Here is a 17,464-nt window from a genome sequence, read left to right as displayed (position 1 = left end):
ATCTCGAGTGAGATGTTATGTTCAATAATCTAATTAAACAGCCCGAAAAGTGAAAAAAAAAAAACAACGATAGGGTAAGCGCCGAACTCTCAACTAAACTTGAATTAAAAGGAGTCGAACTTTCTTGCCCACTGCGTACAGAGAATATGTAGCTCAGCTCGAATAGAACTCAGTTCAGATTCCAACGCTTTTTTGCCGGTATACTCGGCCATACTAGAAAACTATAAAGACAGAAGAATGCAATATCCCCCACCGCACAGTTCTCTCAACAGAGAGGAAGCTGTCATTTGGAGACAACCGCAGACAGGTTCATACTCAAACCTACACGTACTAAACAAAATGCACCATACCATATACGCGGACAGATGCCCGTGGTGCGACGAAAAGCTCACACTATATCACATCACATGGGCCTGTCAAAACATAAACGTGGTCCCCAAAATTCGAAACTTGAGTGTGGAGCAATGGGAGACTCTGCTGTCCAGCGACCGCTGCGAAGACATGCAACGTCTGGTACAGCGAGCTCAATGGGCGGCAGGGCCAGCGGAGCCCTGAACTGAGGGCAACCTACCATTGGGTGGAAGTGGATGAGGTCGACGGAGGAGACTCCTGGGGATGAAACAAGGAGCTCTGAAGACGCCCCAAGAACCGCCCAAAAATAGGGCAAGATAAAGTTTTTTCTTCCTTCATTCCTTCGCCGGTTGTAGTCGTTGTCTTTTACATTACATTCCTAAATATGTCCCTGCGCCAACTGTGCCAGGAGACACCTGACCGAGTCGTAAGGAAAGGAAAGGAAGGAAGGTAAGAGAGAAAGTGAAAAGAGAGAAAGAAGAGCTGGTAGGGGAGGGCTACAGAGCAATTTCGACTACCTGGAGATCTTTAACGTGCCCCGACATCGCATAGCACACGGGCACCTGTCCGTTTCGCCTCCATCGAAACGCAGACACCAGTGATCGGGACCGAATTCAGGTACTCCGGTGCAGTAGTCAGGCACTGCACCACCGCGGCGGGGAGATTGTATGAGTCAGATGGTAAACAATGTCTGTGTGCAAGATTTCGTTGATGTGGAGTAATTAATTAATTAGAGTCAAAAAGTCAAAATCCAAAATGCGTCAAAAAACGTCAAAATAGCCAAGGACGTCGATATACTGTGCAGACGTCAGAACAGCCACGGACTCCGGAATTGTGCCAAACAGGTCAAAATTGTGCAAAAAAAAAAACAAAAAAAAAAAACGTGCAAAGCTGTTGCGAAGCTCGAACGCCAGGCCTCGTCATTGCGTTACATCGCAGTCAGCCGAGAGTAAAAGAAGACAAGAGTAGTAAAGAAAAAAAAAAGAGTAAGAACAGTAAAAACAGATTAGAAACAACCAAAAGAGAAAAAGTAGAACGACTAAAAAAGAAATCGAGCAAAAAAGATAAAAAGTCGCAAAACGAAAAAAGAGAGAAAAAAAAAGAATAAACGAGTGAAAGAGCGGCAGATGAGTGCAATATTCGCAGGGAAGGCTTTCGCCTTACTGCGCTTAAGAGATATCCAAGCGCCTTCAACGGTTTTTTTTTTTTTGGTATTTCGGGAAGCGCTGAACTAATCCCGACTAATGTGATAGGTGATGCCGGCGCGGGTATAGTGACATCAGAATTATAACTACTTGTAGAGCTGCCAAGACAACTAGCAGGTAGGGTTTTCGAAGGGGATTAGAATCCCGGGCCCAAAAAGAAAATGGTCTGAGTAGCAGGTGGCACCTTGGTGGGAGGAGGGGCAGGCAAATTTCCAGAACGCAAATTGACGTCATGAAGGCATAACCGTCAGCATACGGTTAAATCATTTAGTAAGGCGGTTTGCGGATGGCAGGCCGCCGTAAAATTGTGGTGGATGGAACATGACCAAAGCAAGTCGAGTCGCGCCTCGATTCGTAAACAGTTGACGTGGAGCGTCATGAAGCAGCATAAAGTCATGGAGAAAAAAATAGGCGTTGTCGGCGGCACAGCCGGTGGGGAACGCTGGCGGTATAGCGTACCGGACGGTGTAATCAGTGGCGATATCAGTTCACTCGTACACGGAAGGTGATGACGGGAGGGGCAAGCTTGTCAAGACGAGCATAGCTAAATGTGTAAATTGAAATTTTGATGGATTGAATGTGGCCACTAGGCTGAAGCTGGAGCTTGCTCTAACGCTGGCGCGGCTCAGAAGCCCCAATGAAATGTAGAGGAGAAAAGAGTGATAAATACCAGGCCAGAAAAAACCGTCGGCTCTAGCTATAGATAGCTAGCTATAGGAAACCTGCAGTGCCTAGACAGCGCTTCAACTGTTTCACAGCGCGCCTAAAAACTGCTGCTGTTAACCGCTTGGTTCGCGATAAACGACCTACCATATTCTGCAGCGTTATAGATATGCGTATGGAAGATAACGTTTTTGCCCAGACGCTCTCGACGTAGTCCAGTTATCTGAGGCACGCCATGCAGGGGTTCGGCAGTGCGTGCAAACTTATATATGTAAGCGCATGCAGGGGACATGAAAATGCCCTACGGGAGCGCCTGTAAAGTATCTGCCCTTCTACCTAGGCTGTGTGTTACGGCGTGGCAGTCGATACAGCAAACCTCATTGCAGGTTCCTTATAGAAATCTAAAGTTATCACACGTGCTCTAGACTACGAGGTGCCCTGCTGCTGCGGACCGTGAAGTTTGGAATGAACAGTAGGGTGTAGATAACCGGGGTCGACGATCAAATGGTCCGAGCCATTTGAGCGTATATTTCGTCTGAACACTGCGTAGAAAGTCTGACGGAAAGCTCGGAGTTATTGCGCAGGTTGTCGATAACGGGCCACCGTGAAGGATCACGACTCTGCTCAGCGCAAGTGTGGAGAATGCAAGTGATTAAAATGAAAACGTATTCATCGCAGCAAGAATAGGGAATTGGAAGAATTGACAGGTTGGCAGGACAAGCAGTCAGCGTCTTGATGCTGTCGGCTTGACTTGCAGATAAGTGAAAATCTACATTCTTGCAAGCACAAAGCCGATAAACCTGAGCGCTGCATGCGAGGCCTTTACGTGATGACAGCTAACACTCGCTATGATGGTTCGTCATGGCGGAAAATGACCTCTCAAAGAAATGAACGCGTGTGCGAGGCGCTCCCGCTCCGTAATTTAGCAGGTGCGCTAGGAGGAAAACAGCAAGCGGCTGCCGCAGGCACATACATGGGGTGGGCCGTGGTATAGAACTGGGAAATGATGGCGCTATTACCATGGCCACTGGCGTCGGTTTAAACTTCCGCAGATGCAGAAGGGTTGAAATGCGCCACGACGAGTTGGCGGTGAGGACCGAATTAGGTGTCCGCAAGGCGCCACCTTGACCTGGGCTCCAAGAGAAAGGCATATGTTTCTTCAGAATGGTGGTGAGTGGGCGTGCAATGTCGGCGAAGTTCTGAAGAAACTGCGAACATCACTTGAGGAAAGGGGTGCTGGGAAATCTCTAAGGGCATGAACGTTATCGGGGTCATACTTAACTCAATGGACACACTCCAAGTTGCCAAGGGCGTTTATTTGGGGTTGGCTGAAACTGCGCTTCTTAATATTCAACTGCAGCTCGGCGTGAGAGAAGAGGGAAACGGTCGTAGAAAGAGTATTGAGGTACCTTTGAAATGTCGCGGAGAAAACAATGTCATTTAGGCAACATAAGAATGTGGTTCTTTTGATTCCCCGTAGGAGAGTGTCCATCATGCGCTCGAAGGTCGCACGAGCGTTGCAGAGATGGCTTTAAATTCTTAAATACCGGTATACCTCATTTCACGAGAAATAGCTGGCACCATTCAAAAGGCAGTCTAGGGCGACGCCTATTATGGAAAGATGGCAGACGTCTTTCTTTGTGATCTGATTAGGGTGGCTGCGGTATACGCATAATCGCCAAGTTTGGTCGCTTCTTCCAATTAAACGACATATGATGCCAATGAACTGCTAGAGGGCTCGATAATGTTGTTCGCCAGCATCTTGTTGATTTCAGCGTGCATAATTTTGAAATCAAGAAGAGAGACACAATAAGGCTTGCTGCTGATTGGGCTGACATTGCCTGTATTGATACGATGGATAGCAACAAGACAGCGGCTGAAATTGAAGGCGTCCTTGTAGGAATCCAGAGCAGTGGTCAGGACACGAGCGTGACAAGCGGCTTATGAGCCGCAAAAATTCAGGCGGTAGTCTGAACTCGAAGTGCCCAAGACGAGAGGTGCAGAAAGATGAGGCTAAAGCTCAGGTGTGACACAAGAAACTGCATTCGGTCAGGGGAAACAGGTCTGCAGTTTGATACCTAGGCGCAAGATCTGGACCGAGAGACTGAAGTGCAGAACTGGGATGTAGAGGGCGTTCACAATTATGGCGCTGTGAGCAAGAATCACATTATGCTGAACAACAATAATCATTGGTTTAGTGAGATAGGCCCCATCAGGAGCACATGGAAATTGGTATGTGGGAACATGGATTGCAGTTTCAGACAGTAAGCGAACAAATTCAGCTGCACAGAGACGGTGCTTCGCAGGAGTGCTGCCAGAACAGAGCGGAAGGTCTGAACAAGCGAGGCTATTGGAGCAATAAATAAAAGCAGAATGTGTCTTGAAAAAGTCGATGCCGGGGATTATGTGGTGAGCAATACAGTAGATGATAGGGAACAGCACAGGTGTAGTACGGCCGCTAATGTTGACGTGCGCAGTGCACAATCGAAAGACAGCACTGCGGCATTTCCATGTGTGAGAACGGCGATGAAATGGTTAGGGTCAGGACATTCTTGAGAGCGCCGAACTCAACACAGAAACGTGGCCGCCAATGTCAATCAGAGAGTTAAAAGAATAATATATACGTGGAGAGAAGAAGGACTTTGGTCATGAGTGAGGGTCTGGAGAGGAATTCGGGCCGAGTCGACCATACAGCATTAACCCCGGGCACTGTTTTAGCTAATTCTGCAAGAGAGCCACTGTTGTGTGGAGATGGCAGACGGAACTGTCGTGGAGTTCTGGAGAGGCGACCCTGAGGCGGGGACGAGCGAGTTGACCTTCGTGGACCAGGAGTGTTGAAAGTGTAGGAGGGCTCATCGCGGGCGGAAGTCAGACACGGTCCGTCGTAGTCGCGGCGATCATAATAAGAGCGAGGTTGACGAGGCGAAAACCAGCGTCTGTGGCAACGGCGCGAAATTGTAATTCAAGACTCGTGCAGTCCTTGGGCGGCTCCTGTAATCCTGGTGTGCAAGAAGGGCGGTACGTGGTGGTTCTGCGCGGACTATCAACGTGTGAGCGGCATCACCAGTAAAGCGGAATCACCCTTTATCTCACATATATGACGCCATATATGACCTTCCTGCTGCCTCTTACTTTTCTTGCGTCGATTTAAGATATTTTACTTTCTTGTGAACCAATTAATATTATTATTACTGACAAATGTTTGTACACCCTGATGATAAGAAAAAAAGCAACGTCCTTTGTCCCTGCAGACGGTCTTTTTTAATTGTAGTAAAATTGACATTCGAGCTAGTTGGTAAAGCTTCTTGGAATATTAACAGCATACACACGACTTTGACAAAAAAGAAAACATCATATGCGATCACATTCAACTACGCGTTTATTCACGAAACTCAGAAAATATAAACTCAAAAGCGAAAGAAAACAGACACAAAACCTCGGCAATCACGCAGGCGCGTCCAAATAGGAAACGTCTAGCTCATGCAGGACAACAGATGGGTCCCTAACACATGTAGGCTGATTTTTTGAGTTGTGATAGCCCTTTGACACCTCTCTTGTCACTTGACTAGAATGCCTAAACAAAACACGAGTTTTATCGAGCAAATGCTTACAGCCCCTGTGTTTCTTGCAGTGCTTCGAAAGATTCGAAGATGGCAGTTTTCCCAATGACAAGTTGTGCTCTTGTAAGCGAACATTCAGGCAACGGCCAGTTGGACCGATATAAGTGCGCCAACAAGACAGCGGAATATGGTACACTACTCCTTTTTCACATATTATATACCGGTTTACATGGTTCACATTGCACACCTTCCGCTTATCACGAACAGTACAACTAGCGCGTTTGTAAACTGTGGCACAAATACTCCCAACTTTTTTCGTGGCTGAAAATAATGCATCCACATCATACTTCTTGCCCACATTTTCTAATTGATGTGAAAAGAGATGAACATACAGAAGAATCGCCAACTTTTAAGAAGCAGAGCAGAAGGCGAAATCAGCAGGGATGGGTCAGGACGATACATTTGCTCAAGGTATATATTCAGTTCAGTCGTTCAGTCGTGTCCGACTCTTCGTGACGCTATGGACCATGTCACGCCACGCTTTTCGGTCTCTCACCATCTTCCTAACATCACATAACTTGATCTGCAGTGCCTCGAGGATGCCATCTAACCATCGCGTTCGCTGCCTATTCCTTCTCCGGCGACCCTCAACCTTTCCCAACATCAAATCTTTCTCCAGCGACTCCTCTCTTCTCATCAGATGACCAAAGTAGCTGAGCTTTAACTTTAAAATTTGACCCTCCAATGAGCAGTCAGGGTTTATGGTCGACAATATCGACTGATTTGATCTTCTGGCAGTCCAAGGAACTCTCAAGAGTCTTCGCCAGCACCACAATTCAAACGCGTCAATTCTTCGGCGGTCAGCCTTTTTCACAGTCCAACTCTCGCATCCATACATCACAACGTAGACTCTGCTAAAAAAATTGGCGTATGCACTTACACATGGCCTATAGCGGATTGAAATATTGGCAGAAGGCTAAAATAATATCAATAGATAAGAAGGTGGACGTCAAGGGCTTCAAAATTTACAGACCCATCAGATTTAGTTCCATGGTGTTTAGTGTATTTACTAAAGTAATCGCAAAGCGAAGGATTGCATGAGACGTACAGCAACCTATAGGGACAGCGCATGCTTTCGTAATCGTTACCTGCAATATACCATATTATGGGAGCAGCCTCAATTTAGTTTGCTAAAAATTATGAAATGACGTAAAGGAAGCACCTTGGCGTCGTTAAGGCTTAACAACATTATTAGAAAAGCTCTTCTTATACTTCTAGTTCCGGACAAATGTTTCGCGACCTCGGAACTGCACCGCCCTCGACGCTTACAAATATACATTGTTAACCCCTGCTCGTTCTTTTTTGCACCCTGTATGACACTCTTCCCCATGCCTCAATTGTCTCGAACCCTGAGCTAACTTAGAACACAGCTTTTTTGTCTTGCCACGGTGCCATTCAGCCACCTTTTTTCTTAAGCTTTTCATCCACCTAGCGGGCTTGCATAGCCTGAGACCAGTTTGACCAGTGGTTTTTCGTTACCTTGGCCCAGGACATGCACAGCAATTATTACTGCGCGAAAATAGAATTCTCTCTCTAATATCACCAACAAAATCGCAGTGGCGTATTTCTTCTAAACCAAGTAAGACAGAGCGAGAGCTGTTAAGCTCGGCTACACATTGCTCAACGTAACAAAGCATAGCAGTGTAACGAATCTTTTGCTTTGTTTTGGCTTATAAGTAGCGAAACAGCTCGGCTAACAAAGCAGCTCGGTGAGCTACATCTACTGTGATCTGAAGCATCCTGCCACCTATGCGATAAAGTAACCGTTGTCGGGGCCTCCGAAGACGGTCCGCAAGGCTCTCCTCCATGGCGAGACGCGCACCCATGATCACAGCCAGCGAGGCAGGGTTCAGCGCTCGGCGCAGCTATGAGGCGGCGTAGCGGTAGCAGCTGTGGCACTTCACCTGGTATGACGTCATGCTACATTCCCGGCGCTCCTCCAGCTGAAGGTAAGATTACTATGCCCGATGAACTTGGCGAAAAATGGCGTAGGAGAGCTTTGCGCTTCAAAATGTCGTCTACGGGCGGAGAAATTCCTTTTGGGATGCCACCTTAGTAACCCTGTGTTGTGCCAGCTCCAGTTGCGCTGTATTTGAAGTCCCCTCCACCCACCTTATAGTGCCTGTAATTTTCTTGTGCGCTTGCTGTCTCTCAAAATATGTCTGTGTAATTAGTGAACCTATCGGTTTTCTGGGCTACGTATTGTGTACTGTGCCTGTGACGTTGCCTAATTCCCCTGCTCCCTTTTGAATATTATATCATTAGCTTGCTCTTGCATAACGGCTCACTGGCGTTATTTCTGGCAATTACACTTATCTCTTTCATTTTGAAAGCGGGTAACGCTGTTTTCAAATTAGGCTGAACTCTCTTTTGCGCTGCAAGTTCGTACCTTTTGATGTTGATGCTAAGATTCATCATCATCATCATCATCATCATCATCATCATCATCATCATCATCATCATGACTATACCCACTGCAGGGCGAAGGCCTCTCCCATATTTTCCCACTTAACCCGGTTCTGTGCTAGCTGCATCCACTGACCCCTGCGAACTTAACCTCATCCGCCCACTTAACTTTCTGCCGCCCCTTGCTACGCTTTCCTTCCCTTGGAATCCAGTTTGTTACCCTCAGCGACCATCTGTTATCCTCTCTTCGCACTACATGTCCTGCCAATGTCCATTTCTTCTTCTTAATTTCCATTAGAATGTCGGTAACTTGAGTTATTTCTCTGACCCAGTCTGCACGCTTCCTATCTCTTAATGCTACCAAGAGGCATGTTTGTGATTTTTCGAGGCGGTGATGCTTCAAATAGTGTGTGTGTGTGTGTGGGGGGGGGGGGTGTTTGGGAGAAAAGGTATTAGACATCGTTTCCTACCAAACCCTTTCATATTTGTTTATTGAATGCTTCGTGGAGACAATAAAGGCGTCGCTCTCCTTAACACCTCTTTTGAACTCCATCATGCCATAAAGAGCAATGGCTTCACGAAAAGAGGTAAGGTAAAGCTCTAATATTGTGTGAGTTTCCCTGAGAGACGCTCTAAGAGAGATGAAAGAAGATGACATCCTGGGTTACAGCACATGATCCCGAGCACACAAACGAGCGAAGACAATAATGTGTATCTGAATTGTACATGTACACGAGCAGAAAGTTCGGGCACCATTCTCTCAATATTTTCTTCACGAGGAAAATGGCGATCTGACGCCACTCATATGAGGGTACCTGCAAACGCATTCAGCGCCGTTATTATTTTCATTCTTATTTCACACTCGTGACCAGATCTGCGGTCATCGTCTTCGTCAAGTAAACGAAATTCCTTACGACTTAGTACTCCTTGCTGCACTAGTGAATCTTTAGGTTCAAATAATGCGGAACCTGTTGTATTTCATCATCATAATAGTTATCATCATAACAGTTATCATCATAGTCATCATATTCTGCCCGACTATACACACTGCAGGACGAAGTCTTCTCCCATATTACTCTATTAACCTGTTCCTGTGCTAGCTGCATCACTTGACTCCTGCTAACGTCTTGATCTCATCCGCCCGCCTCGGCTTTCGGCCGCCCCCTGCTAGGCTTTCCTTCCCTTGGAACCCAATTTGTTACCCTAAGCGACCATCGGTTATCTTCTCTTCATATGACATGCCCTGCCCATGTCTATTTCTTTTTTTTTTTCCACTAGAATGTGACTAACTCGAGTTATTTCTCTGCCCACTCTGCACGCTTCCTTTCGCTTAACGTTACACCTGCAATTTTGCATTCCATAGCTATCTGCGCTGTCCTCAACTTAAGTAGAATCCTATTCATTAGCCTGTAATTTTCAGCCCTTTAGGCGAGTGCAGGTAAAATGCAAATGTTGTATACTTTCCTTTTGAGCGATACCGGTAAGCTTGCTAGTCATAATTTGCGAGCACTTGGCAATGCTTTTCATCCCAGTCTGATTCTCCAAGTTATTTTCCTTCCATAGCATGTATCTGCGGTCGCTACCTTTCCTAAGTAGACATATTCGCCTACCACTTCCAGGAAGGCGCTACCTACTGCAAACTGTGGTTCCTTCCCGAGGCTGTTTAACATTATCATAGCCTTCTGCGTACTAGTTTCTAGGCCCACCATTCTGATTTTTTTTGTCTAGATCATCAATCATTCTTTGCAATGTATCCCTTGAGTTACTTAGAAAGCCAATATCATCATCGAATCGCTGATTACTGAAGGCTGGTTTATGTATGTACCCTTACCTCTAACTGCTCCCATTTCAGGTCTCTGAATACTTCCCTAAGCAAGCTGTAAATAGCACTGGGAATTTTTCTGTCTCCTTGCTTAAAGGGGTCGTGAAACGTTTTCCGGAAATTTTGCACGGCTTAGTTAAATGGAATCCTTGTCCTGCATCATATAATATACCTCGATTCGTTTCATCGCCCGCGTTGATTTAATAGCGACAAAAACAGAATTTCGGTTTCCTAGCGCGCGTCCTCCTCAACTCAACAAGTACGTCATAGCGCTAAGCCAATGAGAAGCTCCCGTTGCCGGAGCCTGCTGAGCCAAAGTTGACCAAGCTCGGTGTATTTTAGAGGTTCTAATTGTGCCCTACTCTACGCTCACACAGGGTTTTTTAATATGGCCGACGCCTATGTTCCTTCCTGGGTTCCAGCGTCGCTGTGAACTAGAATATAGTCGCTACTGTTAAAACATGATTACATCGTGGGCTTTGAGCCTTACGCCGACGCAACTTTTCGGGTGCCAGGTCGGCGAAGATGGACCCTGCGAGCGACCGGTACAGTAACACTTGTGTCGAGAGGCCGCGGTAACCGCGGCACAACTCCGGCTTGCAGAAGCCCCGACCGTCAGCCTCCCGATCCCAGCCGTTTCGGAACTACGCATTGGTATGTATGTCCGAGTCTTGCAGCCTAGCCTACGTTTGACCGTTGTGAGAGTGCGCAATCGCTAACCGAAGCTTTCGAACAGGTGCAGCTGCGGGCGGTGCGTGCCGATGCCGACTGCTCTTGAGAGCATCTGGCGAGATCCCGGCGGCGACTACGTAGTTGAAGCAGCCGTCTGGGTGTTACAGATCATCCGCATTTACTCCAAATGCTTCTTGATCATGGACTGCTAGTCGAGAACACAAGGTAAGAACCTTGAGCGAAAGGTGACATAACTTGAACAAGCGGCCACCTGTTTTTCATTTTCTCGAGCAAGAAATGCTGTAATGAAATCTATTGCGGAAGGCAGTGTTAATAAAATAAAGCTTCCCCTTTAACGTTACTTACCTGCGATCATCTACACTGTCTACAGTGTTGACATTGCGCCACGTTAGCGCGAACACATCGCTGGTTTTCATATTTTTCTTGTTTTCGTAGAAGCGCATGAGCATGACGTTTCACCATGAAAATTACTGGTTTGCTTAATTCCATGCACGAGTAAATGAGAAAACACGCATCATCTGATAGTGTGAACTTGCTAAATGGAAAGGGCATGCACATTGATGTGAAGTAACGAGGGGGGGGGGGGGAGGGGGCGGACGCTGTCCGGACAAATTTGCTTGTTTTATTAGCCAGTTATGACCTTCAGCAAGTGCAGCACTTCAAAACATAAATGCATAAGGAATGTCACAAGAAATGCAGTAAATAAGTACAAAAGCAATCTCATTTTGGAGGACTCTGTGCTAAGTGAAATTGCATGCAGTGAAGTAGCCTGTCTCCTGCGGAAGCCGTGGGAAAATGCACTAAAAAACGACACAGAAAAGAAAAACACACAGAGCAGGACTGGCTTCTGCAGACGATCACTAACTAGCCCGACAACTCTTGTTATAGCCTGTCCCCACTTGCTGCCAGAACAATCACCATACCAGCACTCAAAGTTTTATTTGCTAGTTTTTTTTTTACCCACTTGCATTAGGTGAGTGTTGTATAGTGTGCAAATATAATTAAAAAAATTGACTTCACTGATACCATCATCAACACCTGCACACAGTAAACCTCTCCAAAATGCTTTGACACTGACATTTTACATGTGCTGAAATGTAACAACCAAAAAAAAAAAAAGACGTTCTCACAAAGGCCAGTACACCGAAACTTCCACAGTTTGAGTAAGTGTTGGAAATTTTACAGTTAGCAAATGAAGTTATAGAGTAGTTTTGCGGCACTTGCAGAAAGTTTGGCACGTGCCGTGTTGTGGGAAAACAACGGAGAGCTGTTGACAGAAGTGCACTTGTACTTTATGGCTCCTTCGAATAGAATGACTCCATGCACAGAGCTGCTTAATGCATAAGTCGCATACTTAACATCTTCGTGCTATGCGGATGATATCAGCGTGGACATTGACATCGGCCACAACACTAGTATAGAGGGTGTAAGACGACTACCAGGTTTTTTCAGTCAAAAGCTGCATTGCCTTCAGGCATTATTTTGCTGCAGTAGCAAATTGTGATTGCACTGGAGTTCTAATATTGGGTGGGTCTCATTCTCTCTCAATCACCTGCAGCAGAATTCAAAGTTTGCCATACTTCCAGGGAGAATAAATTGACAGTGAAAGTTACACTGTACAGCTTCTGTTAGATGGGAATTAATTGTACAGATGCATGAATAACTTTCAAATTTGTAAAAGACCTAAATCATATTTTCATTTTGCTATGCTGAAAAGTGAATATTGCTTTTTCTCTTGTCAACAGGAGGCACCACTACATCTGCTACAGCCAGCTTGCGCACTGGCTTTGGGGATGCCTCGGCAGACATCACAGTAAAGTCCTCCCTATTTGTAATGCAAGCCAAATAAGGGAAAGGTTTCCATCTGACAGTTACACTGGTTTCCAGTTTGTGCAAGGTTTGTAGAGTCATCACCTTATTCATTCTGAAACAAGCCGGAAAATATGAGAAGAGAGAATTGCAGGACAGCTGGACTAATAACTGGAATTTTATTAAAGGATAGAGGCAAAAGAAGACTTGCACAGAGATGCACATGTAAAAAAGGCCCCAAAAGACTGTTGACCGATTTCTTAGCCACACACACGTCCTTAGCCTTTGCAGTATAGTGTGCCTTTGGACTTGGATCTGTGGCTTCCCTTTTGTAACGAGTGGTTCTTGACCATAAGGAATTTGCTTTTTTTTAGATTTTGATTTTTTAGACCCTTTCTGCTTTCCACGCTTTCACTGCTTTGGGGGTTTTTCGTGCACGTGCATTTCTGTGCGAATCTTCTTTTGCCTCTTTCCTTCAGTAACATTTCAGTTGTTAGTCAAACTTTGTCTTGTGCTCCTCTCACGTGTTTCGTCTTCTGGCTGGTTTTAAGATGAATCAGTACCAACTCATCCAGTTGTTAGTCTTGTTGATATCACTAGCCTGACTGCACCCACTGCTGGGCAAATGCTTCTCCCATATCCATCCGAATAACCCGATCCTGTGCCAGGTGCATGATTCTCGCAAACTTCCTAATTTCATCTGCTTGCCCGAGTTTCTGCCGCCCCCTGCTAAACTTGCCTTCCCTTGGAATCTAAAAGACATATATAGGCTCACTTAGAATGAATTTTGTGTTCTCTCTCCCTTCCTTTACCTTTGATGCGTAGAATTTTTCTTCTTTTGGAACTGACCGCAGATACATCAGCTGCATCCATATGATCCCCGCAGACTTCCTAATCTCATCTGTCTGCCCGAATTTCTGCCGCCCCCTGCTACGCTTGCCTTCCCCTGGAATCTACAAGACATATATAGGCTCACTTAGAATGAATTTTGTGTGCTCACTCCCCACCTATCCTTTGATGGGTGGAATTTTTTTTAGCACTGACTGCAAATGCATCATAATTGTGCAGTTGTGTATATACTACCTGCTTGTATAGATGTCTCTCCCATATCTATCCAAATAACCCGATCCTCTGTCAGCTGCATCCATCTGATCCCCGCAAACTTTTTATCTGCCTGCCTGAGTTTCTGCTGCCCCCTGCTATACTTGCCTTCCCTTGGAATCTACAAGACATATATAGGCTCACTTAAAATGAATTTTGTGTACTCAATCTCTAACTATACCTTTGTCGGATGCATTTTTTTTTATTTAGCACTGACCTCAACGCATCATGATTGTGAAGCTGTATATACACATTTGTATACTTAGGAGAGAGGAAGACAGCAAAGAAGCGTGAATAAAAGATGTCTTGCTCTAAGTCAACTTCCTTCTAGCCTAAAAATTTTGTATGCACTGATGAACCTGCGGCTAACCAATAAATTATTTTGAAAGCAACATGTCTCTAACACTCATTTGGTAACATTAGATAATGCCCAAATGCACTACAAAGTGGTGGTCCTTGTGGCACTGACAAACCTAGATTTTCTAGTTGCCGCGTTCACCTTTACACAGCCTCGAAAAATAGTGGCTCATGGGGAATAGAAAAATCAAACCATTTTCTGCAAAAGCTGCTTTGAAAGGTGGCCACTATTTTCAGCATTTTGCAGTCTCATTCAGAAGCAAGCCAGCATAATCTGCAATCTGTAGACATGCATACAATAATATGTGCCTTATACTTTGAAATGTACCAGACTTTAACCAGTCATAAAACAGCGTGCTGAAAAGGTATGTATAGTAAAGCCTCCTTCGTTGATGATACCCGTAGTTTGCATGAAAACATCTGCACTAGAACCTGCATGACGTTGAGTTAATTGGCCTGCTGGTTGAATATGCCACCAAAATGCTGGTAATACAATGAACTTTGTCGGTGCTGGGGTCAAGTCTAGAAATATAAAGTTGGGATGATTTAATTGTGAAACCTTGCTGCTGAATTCACTGCAGGCTAGAATGTAACAGGATTAAAGGGCAGCTGTAGACGTAAGGGCAGTCCACATTGTCACGGCATCTTATGCGTCCTAGTACACATATCTACGTACCATGCATGTTTTGCTAGTAAACAATGTATCCACAGATTTGCGAAGCTCCAAGAATGCTACACTGATGCTGTCTGAGTAGCTGCTTGTGTCGCTGAATATTGTGAAAGCCTTTTGATGGAACGAAAACTGCTTGGGAATACTTATGCAGAGTGAGGTTGGTCAGGAGCGCAGGTGATATGTACACCCTCGCAATTTAACCATACAAGCACAGACTGTATGATACTCATACAAATTGAAAAATATAAGGGAAGGAATTGAACTGAAGACTTCGCGGTTCGACAGTCCAAACTTCTACTACATGTGCTTTGGGCTGTGTGTGCTAGCCCGCCTGCAATCTGATTGCCCGAGCCAGGAAAATGGTACACACCCATATCAGCACCACTCCCAGTACTCTTTAACATGTACATAGAAGTGCAGGTGCTTGGGATAAACCTTGGCTGCCGCAATGCACCTCAAACAATGGCATGTTAGCCAGAATAGCAGGTTGGGCTTGTTGGTTTTCCATCCTGAGGTAACAGCGCAAAATGTGGACGGGAGCACAAGACGAGAAGACGATGAGACATTGTGTCGTCTTCTCGTCTTGTGCTCCCATCCACGTTTTGTGCTGTTACTTCAGAATGTCACGTGCCTGCCCAATATCTACATAATTGTCACACGAACCACTTTGTGTGTATTTACGACTACTTGCACAACACCATTGCCACCCACTGATGATGAGCAGCTGAACAGCAGTTTTTCACGTACACTCCGCTGCCATTAATTACAAATGCTATCACGCTACGACTTCCCATACCACCCCACCCAACCTCTGTGTGTAATGACTCAACCTTTGGTGCGTTTGCATGTTCTCGGGATACTGGAGAAATCCAAGATATCAATTAGTAGATTCAAGCAACTTAATCTGACATACATCTGGTGAGAATATTACAACTCTATCCATGTATACACAGATCTGTATCACCGCAAGCGTCGCCTACAATTGTGGTGATGCCGCTCAGAACATGACTCATCTTTTTTTTAAGGGCATAATTCTCCACAAACCGCTGCTGAGCTTGTGGCCCCTTGGTAAGAGGCTTTCCACATCTGTGGGAAACCACTTTAGAAGTGGTGTGAATTCACAGTTTCAAAGCCTGCATTACAAATTTTTGGAAGTTTTCAACACCACACCCTTACCAGCCTTTGGCACTACACATCACTGAGTTCCTTATATCTACTTGTCCTCAAGGCCACAAGGTAGTGCTTTAGTGGATCCATACCCACTTGCCAATTATATGCCATTATGCATGCTTTCTCCATAGACCATCTAAATGTGGTTTCACACACAAATATTTATACTTAATTGGACAGGCGGACTGCCCAGAATGTTCCACATGTGACATTACGGAGACTGTGGAGCGTGTACTAGTGGTGTGTCCCAGTATATGCGTGCAAAACAATAACTCGAGTTACTTCTTTGAAGTGTTTTGGCAACAGGCCTCTCTCAGAGGACTTATTGGCCGGTTGGCCAGAAATGGAAAGCTCTACAGGCAGTGCAGGCTCTCTGCTGCTTCTTGCATGACACAGGACTTGACTCGTGACTGTGGTGCAAGTTACTATTCCTGTATATATTTTAATCAAGTCATGACCCTCTTTGTTCTTCTCTTTCTGTAGCAGGTCAGATATTAAACTTTTAAGCCAATCTATCCGCCTTTCCAATCAATAACACTTGCGTGAATGCATTTCTCCTGGATGGTTGATCTGGTAATCACACCATCGTAATGCAAGGACATGGGGCGTATGAGCTTTTGAGGTGAACAATTTTTACCCTAGAAATGTCTTTTAAATGATGTGAAGGATTCTGAGCTCTGCTCAACATGATCCTCCTCTTTGGAGTCTTCATCAGGTTCTATGGGACTAGATGAGTGCTGTGGAAAGAACGTGATCGAAGTGGAACCAAGGGGCCTGTTCTGGGTGGTACGATATGCTGGTAGGGGCACCTGTTGTGCTGGCCTCACGGTACCGCTCAAAATAAAAAAAAAATCCAAAATGCGCATATTACTGCTATGAGGGCAATCTGGCAGGAAACAATCAAATAGAACTGGTGGCTTCTGCGAGTCGAGTAGTTCTCAAATAAGCATATCTGTAAGGCTACAAATCGCAACTACGTTTACTGCCTTTATCACGCGACCTACACTTTTTTTTTGCCAATGCACTGGGCCAGCGGTTTTGCGTCGGTACGACGCATCGTTTGAGGTGAGCTTTCTTCGTTTCCGGTCCATGCCGAGGCTTCGAATGACGCCAAGGTTCATTTAGGACTTCCAGTAGAAAGTAGTACGAACACATGAACCCAATCGGTGTGCCAAAACTTGTGAAAGCGAACGTTACTTCCACTCGGAGAAGCCGTGCTGCAATCGATCGCGACGTACACGGTTGGCATAGCGAGCACTCAAACACGCACAACACGCCTAAACCGAGAACCTAACGGTGACAGGAAAAATAGGCGAAGTCTGAGCACTGTAGACGTTGTAGAAAGTATGCTTCCCTTTTTTTTTTTTTTTTGAGAAAGGTTACGAGAGAGGCGTCGGGAAGGTGGGGGAGCAAAGCTGCGACAACGCGTAGGGTGAAAGGGCCACCCAAGTACATTGTAGCAACCTTTTTTTTTTTTCGGTTTCCGGCTTTCCGTGTAGTGCCATAGTTCAGGTCATCCGGCCGAAATAAAGGAAGCGAAGCTCGACACGCTATTCTCAGTGATGCAGCGCGGAGGCGAGCAACTAATATACGA

General features: G+C 45.5%; 2 long non-coding RNA genes across 2 annotated transcripts in view; both read left to right on the top strand.

Moving 5' to 3' along the window:
• Positions 1–7,564: 7,564 nt before the first annotated feature.
• Positions 7,565–17,464, top strand: part of LOC146189530 (uncharacterized) — a 54,371-nt gene continuing 44,471 nt past the window's right edge. Inside the window, exon 1 of the long non-coding RNA XR_014707663.1 lies at positions 7,565–7,788. This is a non-coding gene — a long non-coding RNA (uncharacterized LOC146189530). The remainder of the gene's footprint in view (positions 7,789–17,464) is intronic.
• LOC146189532 (uncharacterized) lies at positions 10,186–13,356 on the top strand. Its single transcript, XR_014707662.1, has 3 exons — positions 10,186–10,721; positions 10,804–10,964; positions 12,506–13,356. It is a non-coding gene; the product is annotated as an uncharacterized LOC146189532 (long non-coding RNA).

This window comes from Amblyomma maculatum, chromosome 5, assembly GCF_055883805.1.
Source record: "Amblyomma maculatum isolate TAMU_Amacu chromosome 5, ASM5588380v1, whole genome shotgun sequence".
Taxonomy (NCBI): domain Eukaryota; kingdom Metazoa; phylum Arthropoda; class Arachnida; order Ixodida; family Ixodidae; genus Amblyomma; species Amblyomma maculatum.
The sequence above is the reverse complement of the archived record's forward strand: the minus strand, read 5'-3'. Positions and strand labels throughout refer to the sequence as shown.